This window comes from Magallana gigas, chromosome 8, assembly GCF_963853765.1.
Source record: "Magallana gigas chromosome 8, xbMagGiga1.1, whole genome shotgun sequence".
NCBI lineage: Eukaryota > Metazoa > Mollusca > Bivalvia > Ostreida > Ostreidae > Magallana > Magallana gigas.
In genome coordinates, this window is record NC_088860.1 from 33472955 (window position 1) to 33486945 (window position 13991).

The following is a 13991-nucleotide window of genomic DNA, read 5'->3' on the forward strand; positions in this document are numbered from 1 at the left end:
AAACCCAAGGTCGTAATGGCGCAGAACTTCTGATGTAGAGTTGTGCAAGGTCGGTTTGTTATTGCATTATCTGACGCATTGTCTTAAGCAATTTAAAGATTGCCTGATCAACAAGGAGAGTTATCTAACAAGTATCTTTTTGTGACATGCGCACCGTAATTACTTTTGTGTGTAAATACAATTAATCGGGATTTTGGTGAGGTTTTCCCATTAAAATGAATCTGTTTTGCCTACTCACTTGACATGCATTTAACTTTGCATCGTCGTAGGCGTTCTCACCCCCCCCCCTCTCTCTCTCTCTCTCTCTCTCTCTCTCGTAAGCAAAATTGTTGCGTCATTTTATGATTCCTATTTTTCGTTTCCTCTTTGTCTTCTTCAACATTTCCTGTCTGTATTTCACACAAAAAATCTTTCATTATCTTGATCATAACAATTGTTCTTGACCTCCGCGGTATTCCACTTAGGTTAGTATAATTAACCCCCCTTCACACCAAGAAATGGGTTTACGTGGTATTGTTGGTGAGCTTGCGTAGAAGAATACAACTTGGTGATTGCATTTATCTACAATGTAAAATATTGATACTATATACCTTCTCTTCTTCCGTGACTTGAGTAACGAGGCTTTAATCGATCATTTGTCCAGTGTGGCTTTGATTTACCCACAAATAAATGGTGGTCTTACATGCAAACGAATAGGATAACATCTCCAGATAATAAATTTGGCGGAAAAGCAAACTTTTGTGATCAATTATACATTTTTGTTTGGCGGTCTTTTTTTATTTCACTGACGTGCATGCTCACACATGGAGGAAACCGTTTCTGCCCGAGTTCCTACGGAGATCGTTATTTTCTACAAGGCCCCCTCCTTGTTTTGCGCCAAATCTAGTAACCCGGATATCTGTGTTGAGGTTTTTGGCTGGACAATGAGTGTTTATTTGCCAAGACACAATGGAGCCCTTTTTCATCTTGATATAGATTGTTCTTCAAGATTTTTCACAGTTTGAATAAAACTAGATCGCAGGCCCTGTTAATGTCTTTTGACACATTAATTGTGTTTTTGCTCTCTCATTCTTTCCATGCAATTGGTTCAGCAAGTTAATTTACCACGACAAAAGAAATAATTAGTCATCCTTTTTCCCCATTTTGTTTTCAGATGCAAAGCAGCATGCTCTATTTATATTTCAGCTTTAACAATTTTCAAGCCAACCAATTATTTCGGGTATTTTAGGTTTACTTTCTTTTTTAGTTGTCTTTTTATTCAATATATGACACTCATATCTCTGAAAAATCGTTAAATTAATCGATCTACATTGTATATAAAATCAAGGTATTTCTTGCCTTATTTGCGTTTTAAAAAGACTTCTAAACAGTGTGTATGTAATGTATATTCAAGAAACAAAAACTTTCGTTGAATTTCAGGCTATAAAATCAAGTTTCCGGTTCCATATATGAGAAAATGTTTTACTCCGACCGACCTTTTATTTTGTTTTATGTTTTGTTTTTTTTATTTCGTGTTATGAAATAGAATATAATATTACATGCCAAGTGCGTCTTATAAAACGTCACATACGTTTTTTCTCCAAATCTCATTTTGGAATTTGATGATGCTGTAAATTTTGACAGTTTTTTATTACCGATTTTTTAAGTAGGTTTGTCATGTCAACGAACTTGGGAGTTATTTTAACCAGAATCACGATAATAAATTCAGCATGTACACATGTGTAATTAATCAAGTCGATGACAAGGGCTCTTTGTTGTTTTGTCCTTATAGCAGCAAATATATTAAATACGAGTTTTGAAACCGTGATCGGTCTAATAAGAATTCACGAGGTTTTGTGAAGGGAAATCATATTGTCACGATGGACGTTTGATGATTTGTTTTTTAAAATTTCAATTTACATCAAAAGCAACAAGTTTTGTTTGTGTTTTTTTCTTTTTGTGGATTTTTCGGCGGAAGGGGGGGGGGGTCTAAATCTACGTTAAGATTAATTTTTATGGTTGTTACAACCACTTACTATGAAGTACTAATATCGTACGTAGATCAATACTTTATTTATCCACTCAACGATAAAATCAATGGGCAGTTATATACTGTCTATTTCACCCACATCATTTTTAGTGTTTTACCAACATATGCATACGGAATAGCGATTTTCATTCACCAGTGCTTTGGTGTCTTCAATTTATAATTTATTGTTATTCTATAGTACATGTGTGTATCTCCTCGATCTTTTCATAGCTGTTCAATGCTAATTGTTGGAAGATGTACGATTAAAACCACGCTTTATTGATATTTATTGCCAGCTTATTATGTTTAAAGATTCATAGAACCATTTTAACAAAAGCTTGGACTTTGGTTAGTTGTATCAAACAGCAATGTGACGTAGGCCTGTCTATTTCATTGCTGGCCACTCAGCCATGGCTCTTGGAAATCAACAAGATTTGTCTGGCTTTTGAGCTAAGACTACGCAATCTGTGCATCTTTCGCTAGAAACCAGTGTCATTTTTAACTTGTTTTGATGCAAAAAATAAATAGTTTCGTCCCACCGAAAGTCCAAGGTCTTATTAAAATGGTTCTAAACTGATCAACATCTAGCCACGTGGTATGTTAGTTAACCTATGCCCCTGTTTAATAGTAGTTATAAAGTGTTATTATATAGGTAGGGTACAACACGACTGTGGCTTTTGAAATATGTTTGAAGATTTGTGCTCATCATATGATCATGTATATTTGTATAGTTATGCTCCATTTAACAAGATAGAAAAAAGATGGTTTGCTTCTTCTTCATTTTGAATAAAGATTTATCTTTATAAGTATTTTATTCTTTTAGTGCTTTGCGGTACAGTTTTATTAGGTATATGTAGTATTGTTAAATTCTATGTTAATTATGTCAATTATCACCATGTAAAATGTATATTTTACATGTTGCGAACATTTTCTGTAGTTTTAGCTTGTTGGTAAATTAACGTTATTTTCTCTTCTTAATTCTGGTGAAATTCCTCCTGACTGTGATGTGATAGAATGTAAAATAATGTTGATCAAACGCTTTGACATTAAGATAAAATTATTAATAAGCGAGTTCCCCATTTTAACGTGTACGGAGTGGAGAGTAACTAGGATTGTGTTATTAACAAGAATAAATGTGGAAAATATAGCGAGTGTTGTTCCCTGGTAATCGCCTGATACGGAAAATACCCCATACGGTACAAACCAGGCGGTTACATGTGTATATACTATATATACAGTTTGATGATCAGGAAATATGTCATGTTGTAAATTTTGAATTTACCGCGTGGCAGTAAGTACAAAATTTACAAAACATGAGTGTCATGTTGTAAAGTTTGTATTTACTGCCACCCTGTAAATTCAAAATTTACAACATGACAAATATATGCTGTACAGTACAATTCCAGTAAGTCTACGATGTTCTGTATAACGTCTATACAGTTTAATGTTTAGTTAGTTTATGGTGACAGTGTAATGTTTAATAAAATAAACTGTGTGCTGACAGTTTAATCTTTTGCGAAGCTGATGGTCTATACTTTAATGTTTAGCTAGCCTATGTGACAGTTTTGAGTTTTAGTAAACTAATGCCGTACACCTGTGTATGATGTACAGGTTATTGTTTAGTATACTATATAAAGCGGCGGTACGGTATAGAATATCCATTTAGATATAATAGAATACTGGTGTTCAGTATCAATTTTCTACAATGTGTACGCGTGAGTTGTTGGAATATGAATGGTTAAACTCCACGTATTTTATTTAGTTTATGCTTTGGGCTTTGTTAGACGATAATGAAGTGCTATGCTGACGAATTCTACTAGAACTATTGTAACAAAAGCTTGGACTTTGGTTAGTTGTATCAAACAGCAATGTGACGTAGGCATGTTTATTTCATTGTATGCCACTTTAGCCATTGATCTTTGAAATCAACAAGATTTGTCTGGCTTTTGAACTAAGACTACGCAATCTCTGTATATTTCGCTATATATATAGAAACCAGTGTCATTTTTAACCTGTTTTGACGCAAGAAATAGATAGTTACGTCCTACCGAAAGTCCAAAGTCTGTTAAAATGGTTCTATGTTCTTTTCCATTGGTTGTCTATCTGAGGCTAAAAATGTTGTGTTGGTGATAGTAAATAAATTGTCGGAAAGTCACGAAGGCGTTGGTATTTTGTACATTTTTGTGTGTGGGATAACATTATACATGTATATTGTGTTAACCTCCAATTTCCATTAAATGATGATTATAAACAAACTGTGCGTGGTTTTATTGTCTGCGTTGATCAGTGAATTGCATCAAACACAATAAAATTCGACAAAAGTATAATAGATTCCTTTGTGTTGGCGCTTCCATTAAGATTATCATGGTTAATATATGATCTGGGTTTTTTTAAACAAACACCATATTCTACGAAAACACCTTTATTAATACGTATATTCTCGCAGAATATTGCATTGTGTTTTATATACATATGGATCATGTATTCGGCATTATAATTTTGGAACTCTTCTATAGATATGCACAAGTGATGGCTGTACATTGAATCCTAACAAAATCAGCACCAAGGGTTAAATCTATCAAAGTCGAGCATGCTTCCAAAAATACATGTCCATTTTGAAAACGGTGAGCTACAAGTTGTAGAACGAGACTATCAGGGACGTATATACTAAGTTAGTATGGGGTAATGGTAATTTGTAATGGTAATTGAGTGTAATTAATTACAAATTTTGATGTAATTTAAAGTAATGTGTAATTGGTCAAATTTTCAATTACATGTAATTGTAATTTAATTAATTACTGTCAAAAAAGGCATGTAATTCCAATATTATTACTTTTCAATTACTTTCAATTACACAATGGTGTATAAATATGAAGCTGTTCACTACCCTTTGTTCCCATTGTCCTATCGTTGGTATCAATGGTACCAGGTCAAGGTAGTAGTAGAAGTTGAAAAGTATTGAACTATTATTATATTTACCATATTTAATACTTTTCAAAATAAACTTTTTTTCAGTGATCCAATATCTACTACAAAGTTTCCCAAATTTGATAAGTACATGTATCTGATAATTTGCTTGATCTCTTTTTCTTAAAAAATACTTATTTCCATTCTTATTGGAATAGTTAATGTGTCATTTGACCCTATTATCATTGAATTAGTTAAAACAATCACTTTTTAATTTACAAATAAAATCAATGTTATATAAATTATATAAACTAGTAAGTCATACTTTGTAATTGATAGCTTAAAAAAACATAGAGCTAAAATGTATGGCTTCAAATTGGTTTTAAGTTTTTGATGCCAAACATGTCCACAGGGTGTGTTCCCTCATTGAAAACATTAGATAACTAGGTACAGAACAGTGAGAACAGGTGTGAATTGCGTTTTGATAAAAATTATTATAAAAGTCTGCCCCTCTACCCGAGATTAACCTGTATTTTGGCATTGTGTTTATACAGAAAAAATAGTGGATATAAATGCAAAGGAGAAAATTTTCAGATAATAGATTTCCATGCAGGAAGTACTTAAGTTAAGACATGATAGGTGTAGGTTAGGATAAGACTTTCAAATGTTTATTGAATATCAAGGTGGTATGGGACACTTCCATATTATGACTACCTTCGTTTTGAAATAAAAAATAAAACCAAATCTATATTTTTTTTTCTTTACCAAAATTGTTACCTATCAGAGTGGTTGGTTAGCAAATTCTAATACGGTGAATTAAGTTTTTTGATTATGACGAACTTTTACTCCCATTATAGACATTACTCCTTACATGTTTATGTGTTGTAGCTAAATCATGGTTTTAGTAAATTTTGATGACAAATGTAATGGGTAATTTAATTAATTACATCTACAAAGTAATTGTAATTTAATTAATTATATTTGAAAACTCTTGTAATGGTAATGGTAATTTAATTGAAGGATTTAAGCATGTAATTGTAATTTAATTAATTACTTTCCATTGTAGTTGACCCCATCCCTGAATTACTAACGGGATAGGCAACTCTCGCAAGTCGCGCCGAAATCACGCGGTACGTCCCTGATACTATATATACACGTCTACACTGGTTCTTTTGAAAATCAAGTTGGGTTGTAATTCATTGTAATACTAATATCTTTTCAAAATATTTGATTGGACGTATAGATAACGAGAATGATTTTTAATGAAATCTTTATGGAAATACCAAAAATTGTGTATCACTTGCTATTTTTCTAGTGTCAAACTGCAATGTGACGTAGGCTTGTCTGTTACATTGTGGGCCACTCAGCGATGGCTTTTTTATTTCAACAATATTTGTTTGGCATGTGAGCTACGACCACGCAGTCGGTGTATATTTCGCTTGAAGCAAGCGCCATTTTTTAAAACTTGTTTTGTCGCAAGAAATAGATAGACTAAGTACGTCCAAGGTATTGTTAAAATGGTTCTATTTGCCTTTTGCTGAGTTTCTTGCCTTTAACCGTGTACTTATAGTATCTGTGAATAGTACACATAAACACAGCATGGAGAACCCTGAAAACCTAGAAACCCAGCTATAATAATTGAAACGCAATGACTCGTATTGTTTTAATTTGTTTCCTCTGGGTTACGAACCATCTGAACTTCACGAATTTTCCAGAATTAGACCCGAACCAAAACAAAGCGTCAAAGTGCATAGAAAATGTTTCTATTTTTATTGAGTTGAGCTAAATTGCTTGCTATGTTCTAATGCACTGAGGCAATATAGGAATGCCATTGTACAACATCATCAACAGTACAAAACCAGCCGGATTATTGAAGACAACAAAATTGGCGTCCTGTTTTGGAGAAGTGACGATATATATATATACACTTTCCAGGGGGTAAGAAAGGGAATTATAATGTAATGTAGCCATATATATATGATTTATGTTTCAACAGACATCACCATTTGCATTTTGTATTTGTGGCGCGTCTTAAATCCGATTCATTTCGCACATCGTTCGGGGCCGTTTGTCTCTGCTTTAATAGACGGGGTCCTGTCTCCCACTGAGCTAAATCATGCTTAAAAATAATTTTCAACAAAAAACTTGCGTTTTTATTATTAATTGTACACGTGCATGTAAGTTAACTTTTCTTAGAAAAAAATACACCATTGTAAGTTAAATGGTACCATCATAGTAGGTGCCATTTAGATTTATCTCCATTGCGCAACAACATTAGAATTCGAACTGAAATCTAATCACAATAACTTGTGACTTCTCATTAAGAATGGCATATTCTGGACAGGATATACAACACAGACAAAAATTGATATTAAAATGAAAAAGAATCATGGAAGATTCAAATACATGTACTCAACTTTATCATAATAATTAGTTTATCATCTGCAATTTTTTTTAAAAATTGCGTTCTTTAGTGTTTCATGCGGTTATTAATCTAGCAAGCAGTACAAAAGATACGAAACCAGCGCGTATTCAATGGTCACTACCTATTTTGCCCATATGAACCATTAAAGAATGCGTTTTGGTTTGAGTTACTCTTCAATTGTCCATAATATTATAAATTTAGTAAAATTAAGTGAAAATACCACGTAAAGATAGAGTGTATTCATACGCAGATCCGACAAATTGATTTTTATACTGAATTGGTTCGTGATTGGGCTTTGTCAGTGGCTAGATGAACACTATCAGATTCCTTTTGAAATAAGGGAGAACGTTCAGTTGATGTAAATAAAGTTCTCAGGTATATGTACACCTGCGTCTAGCTTTCAGATACAGTACACGAGTGATATACTTGATATTAATTCATAAATACGAGTCTCCGCCTATGTCACAAATCTCCACATATATAACTAAAGTCTTTTTATTAACATAGTCATGCTATCTTATAAATATCTTTCGTGGAATACGGTGTATGCATAACTTTTGGCAGCCTTATAAATGAGATGGGGGTTAAAGATTTCGTTATAATTGATCCGTCATGTCACTTATGTGCATTAACTACCTGAAAAAATATTTTCCAAAATTATTCTTCAACATCTGTTGTATAATGGAATTTTTTCTTTTTTTAGATTTATCTTGGATAAGAAATGGCGTGTATTATAGTGAACGCACCTACGTGTGCATGTGTGTTTCTTATTTCATTGGCCATATGCTACCTCCAACTTCCGACCCGCTAAATCATTGTCAATTTTTTTTGTACTATGAATCATGACCATCTTTAAAGATATTAAACTTTTTGTTTGAAAATGAGTGTTTGTTAATCAATGATTGTATTGGATAACACCAAGGTATTGATGAGGTCAAATAGCAGTAAACTTCCTCCTAGTTAAGGATGTACATCTACAATGTGACGTCATTCATCCTTGAGGGGGGAAACTAAAACCTGCGCGGATTAAGTGCTGCAATCCATCAAACAAAAAATTTAAACAAACTAATATATCTAAATATTCATCTAAAGAACAAACATGAACTCATCAAAGAAATTAATTCCCATGGCAAACACCCGTCTCCGCTAATTATAAGGTAAAGAATACTTTCATCGTAGGTCGAACTCGAACAAAAGACAATTAGTCTGGAACAATACGGTTGAATAACGAGTAAACTACTTCATCATACAGAGGCGTAGATATTGGTATAACAAACAATGCAATAATAGAAATGGAGCATTATACTTGTGAGGAACAAAAGCGAAAAATCAACCTTGTTCATTTATAATGTATAAAGCAAATTTTTAGCAACATAACATACAATACAATATTAACTAACCAAGGAGAACAGAAACTTCATTCGGCACACCTCGGCAGATTCGTACCTCATCTAACATAGAGCAATTTCAAAAAGGTGGAACTGCATCAGGAGTTAAAAATGTTGAAATACGACAATCAAAAATGAATACGCATGTAGTAGCTACAGAAAATCTCAAAATAAGGAAGAATTTTATATTATATAACATACAATACAATATTAACGAACCAAGAAGAAAAGAAACTTAACAGAGCAACAAGAAGAGTAGCAAGTGCAGCAGGAATTAAAAATGCTGCAATTACGACAATCAAAAATGAATACGCATACATGTAGTACATGTAGCTACAGAAAATCTCAAAATATGGAAGAATTTTATATTATATTTATGTATAATTCATTTTCAGAACATTACTGGACATAAGACGAATTTTATCTGCCTACTTATAACCTTTATCTTTCATATTGATCACAGATATACCTAAAAAAAGTTAAAAAGATTGAAAATCTGCACCAAATATAAAGTTATGCTGAACAAACAAAAGACTTAAATTTTACTGTCAGATTGTAAAGATGGACTCCTTTTTTCGCAATAGAGGTTACAGGTTATAGGTAAAATACTTCATCGATCGAGGAAATTTTTTGGGATTCTCTGCCTAGTATCAAAAACTGAATTATTTTCTCCTAGAAATAATCTTGCTAGAAAAAAAAACAGCAACATAAAGTAAACAAAGTATAACGTATTTTCATATGTTAATGATTTATTTTTGTTGTTGTTGAAAATCGAGGTATATTTTGAACTAGGTCGTGATTGTGATAACACAATTTCAACATGTTTGGTCAATTCAGTAGGATGCAAACGCTTAAGAGATGAAACAAAACAGGAAACCCAAATGAAGCCCTGGATCATGTACCGGCAAACATTGGGTAGAACAAAACCACAAAATCATGTCGGATCATTACTAAAATGTGTGTAGATCATACGAGGCATACCGGAATCCAAAGAAGGAAGAAAATTGGTATAATTTCTTAATTGTTTAAATTCACTTTACTGAGAGTCAAAAGTACAAAGACTAATATCAACGCCTTGCACACTGTCTAATAATGCTGGTGATATCAAAAAGGGGGAGAAAAAGACAATCTAGACATAAACGTATAATATTACAAATAACGCGGTCAAGCTAATGACATAAGTTGCTTTATATCATCATACATTTGCTAATATCTGAAAAGTTATAGGCACACAGGTAACTTTCTCTCATAATATTAAAGATTTCCCGCGGATGTAAACCTTTCACCGAACAGTGTCAGCATCACAGACAGGTGAATGCTGGTTGATAGACAATTGTTTTACACATTGACCCAGATAGAACGAAACTAAGCAAAACTATAAGAGGGCTGTGGTCCAATGCTCGAATGTTTGTATTTTTTTCTTTGCTTAATGTTAGTACATGGCCGAAAATACTTGTATAAAGTCATTTTGAAGTTTAAGGCTGATTGGATGGTTAATTAGTTGACAATCAAGGCCCCTTAAAGTATTGAAATAAAAGTGGAAAGATTTTAAGAAAAACCTCGACACCTTAATAAAATCGCTGCGTGCTGTAGTAAGATGTAACGGTGGAAAATTGCATTTATGCAATTTAAAAATCATTAATTTGTCATCAAACGCAGAAAATTTATACAATTGAAGTAATATAAATTTTGCATTTGTCTAAAAATCGAAACATAGAAAATTGAAAATTACTGTCTTACGTCATATACTGATGAAAAAATATTAACGAAGTACACAAAACTATGATTATGTAAATATACCTTATTTTATAGTGTACTTAAATCTAAATAAAAACCTGTGGCTAACTTGAATGACTGTATTTTGTCTAAGAATAGACATCCTTTATTCTTTTCTGAAATACGTATTTTGACTTTAATAAGATTCTTGCCTGGAGCTTTTCATCTCGTTGCTAAATAAATTGACTGAAGTTTTCTTTAACATCAATTAGATGACACATGGCGCTTCTCTTTTTTTTTTCTCCCCTTGACATCAAAATAGCTCTTCAGAACTTCGAATCCAGTCCCCACTTTGGTTTGGTGCCAGGTAATGAAGTGTGACAGTCCGGCCATGGTTCACTGCCCCCCGTCAAGCTGCTGTTGCTACAGAAGAGGGACCCTAAACGCACTTAAAATGAACAGGGTATATAAACGAGATTTGAATTATACAGACAGTATCGGCTTACTTATTAGAGGATATTATTAGTACTTTAGAATACCGAACTCACAAATGTGACTTATTCGCACCAGTACTCTTATATCATAGTTATAATTATAAAAAAAAAAAAAACCCAAAAAAGCAAGCCTTTGAAGTCTTCGTTTATTTTAATAATGATTGAATGTCAGATGAAACCGCAATCGTGTTCTCTCCTTTCCTTTATAAAACAAAACAAAAAATAAGAAAACTCGGTGGTCGTCTTCTTTACAATCATTCCTATTCAGAATCTGTGCAGAGTTATAATTCCGATGATTTATGTTCTATCCAATATTAAGATTTCTACGGCGTAACCGGCGCTGATGTGGTTCTTACTTTGTAGCGGAGGAATATGAATGGACAGTTCCAGAAGATAATAACGGACGCCGCCATGTTTCTGGGATTACAGTACACTGGTGTGAATATCATCACTGAAATATTGATATCTTTCAAAAATATATGTCGGTTAATCTTATAGCTCGGCGCAGCCATCATTTCAATAATTGGTTTTATTACAGTCTCCCCCCTAGGAGAAGATTTAAAGGAGACATTATAAGCATTTATAAACACACTAAGTAAATGGGAGCCGAATTCGTAAATGGTCTCTCAAAATAGTATTAATGTACGGAAGAAAAAAACAACCAAATTCCATGGGAATAAAGGAATAAACCACATGTATATTTTACAGGGGTGGCGTCCATTGGTACATAGAGGATCTTCATTGTACTGCAATTTAATGGTGGCCATAATTCACATACTGTAGAGCACAATTTGTTTGCGCAAAAGAAGATGAGAATATGGGAAGTGTAAATCTTTGGACATTTTGATATAAAAGATATATATATATATACACATATGTGTTTTATTGATACAGATTTAAAGAGCAAAATAGATCAAAATAACTCAAAGCGTACATGCGTAATTGCTATCCTCCCCCCCCCCCCCCCCCTTCCGCTTTAAAAAAAAAACAAAAACATTTTTTGAACAATTCTTTTTTTACTTTACGCGATAAACACGTGTCTGTAGTTGCGTCGAGCTGTATATATATTTTTGTTTTATATAAAAAGGAAGATATTGAGAGACATCATAACAATAAAAACTTAAATATCAGTAAGTTACACATTTCATGCTAGTGCATGCAGTCCATCAAAATGTACTTCAGTTTGGCGTTCAAGACAATTTTTTGAAAATTAAACAGTAGAATAATTTTGCATAGCAAAACTGTCAAGTTGCTCAATACACCTTTGAAACATCAAAATTTCAAGTACGAACGCGAGTTCAAATCAAGTACACTTTCCCTAGCCTGTATACGATCTTGCATGTCCTTACTTATCCCGTCTATATAACTCCCATGTGTACTTTTTGTTTTCAAGAGGAACACGCTAAAGGAAAAGTGTCCAAAAATGCTACTCAACTCTGATCCGAGACATTGCGCGTCTTAAAGAGAAAATGACAGGCCTTAATAGGAGGGGGGTGTATCTTAATAATTTGAATTGAAAATTATCGAAGATCAAACAAGAAAGAGTTTCTAATCTACAATCATATAATGTCTTATATAGTATATGTCTTTCAATTTGATCGGCTGCACTCGAGTTCACGTTCATTATATTCGGTCTGCTAAACTAGTTGATGGGTAATTTCTTTAGGAGTTTGAACACGTAAGGTTGTTAAAGATCTTTAAATATGTTTTCAATTGATCGTGGAAAAAAAAGTGAAAACACAATATTCGTTTTTAAACGGAAAATTGCTATAAACGGCAACATTATGCATGCACTTGAAATTAATATCTGCAGTCAACAGAGACGAAACGAAAAAAAATAGGGATCATGAAATGACGCAGCAATTTTGCTTACGAGAGAGAGAGAGAGAGAGAGAGAGAGAGAGAGAGAGAGAGAGAGAGGGGGGTAGGTAAGGTTGTTTTCTTCCTGTGTCACTATCTAATAACTTTTTTGATTTATTAAAGTATCGACGTGATGATAGGTTTATAATTCAGTAATTGTAAGTAGATTTATAACCTCTGTAATAGAACCAATAAAAATATCAATGAATTGCCGGTAACAAATTTGGGATTTATTTATGACTTTTGATATATACAATTTCTTTCGATTTGTATCTTTTAAGACTTTTTTCAACTAAAAGATATTTCTCGAATTACATGCCAGTACAAATTGTACCATGGTATTTAACACAGAAGTTCGAAGTCGAGGAATATATAGTATTAGAACTTTGCATTATGTAAGAAAATGGACCATAATCAACTTCTAAATTTTCTATTGAAAATAAAATGTACAAAAATTCAAGGTCCAAAGAAGAAAATAGCCAAAGTACTTGACATGAAAGCACTGACACGCCCCCCAAACGGTCACATACAGCTTTAACTTGTCGACCTACAAATGATTAGAATTGAAAAACTTCTTCAAATACTTTCATGAAATAATTTTCCACAGAGAGTAAACTTGGTTTTTCGTGGATAGTTTCACCAATAAATTCTTTTACCTTTTTCTCAAACTCGCCATTTTCATTTTAAAAATTTCGAATCTCCGAATATTCATGGAGTGCATGCTAAATGAATAAAAAAAAAGTTTGTCATGGATGAACATTGCACATCATTAGTCTGGCTAAAAAGTTCGAGAAGAAATGTTTATTTTTCATTGCATGGGCATTCAAATATTGCCAAGTAACAATTCTTGTTTTGTTTACATGCAGGTGTTTCAAGTCAGAGTACGTGGCATGTGTGCTTTATGTTCCCAGCTAGAAATATGGAAAGGTTCTCAACCTATGCAGACAATGTTTATTGTCAGGGCAGAGTATAGGACTTCTTAGTACATGAAAACTAACTACGCACAGCTCTGAATCTACTCTAGCAAGATCTAAAGGCCGCGATTTGTCACGCACTCTGATTAAATGTTATTACCTTACATACATGTATATCATTACATTTCATATGACGGTCGCCATTTTTCCTCTAATAAAAAAAAATACAGTATTCATTTTTTTTTTGGTCGTTGGAGGGTTAATTGCGTTTAATGGCCC

General features: G+C 33.1%; 1 long non-coding RNA gene across 1 annotated transcript; it reads left to right on the forward strand.

Moving 5' to 3' along the window:
* Positions 1-8181, forward strand: LOC136271043 (uncharacterized). Its single transcript, XR_010708833.1, has 3 exons — positions 1-49; positions 4525-4632; positions 8044-8181. It is a non-coding gene; the product is annotated as an uncharacterized lncRNA (long non-coding RNA).
* The last annotated feature ends 5810 nt before the right edge of the window (positions 8182-13991 follow it).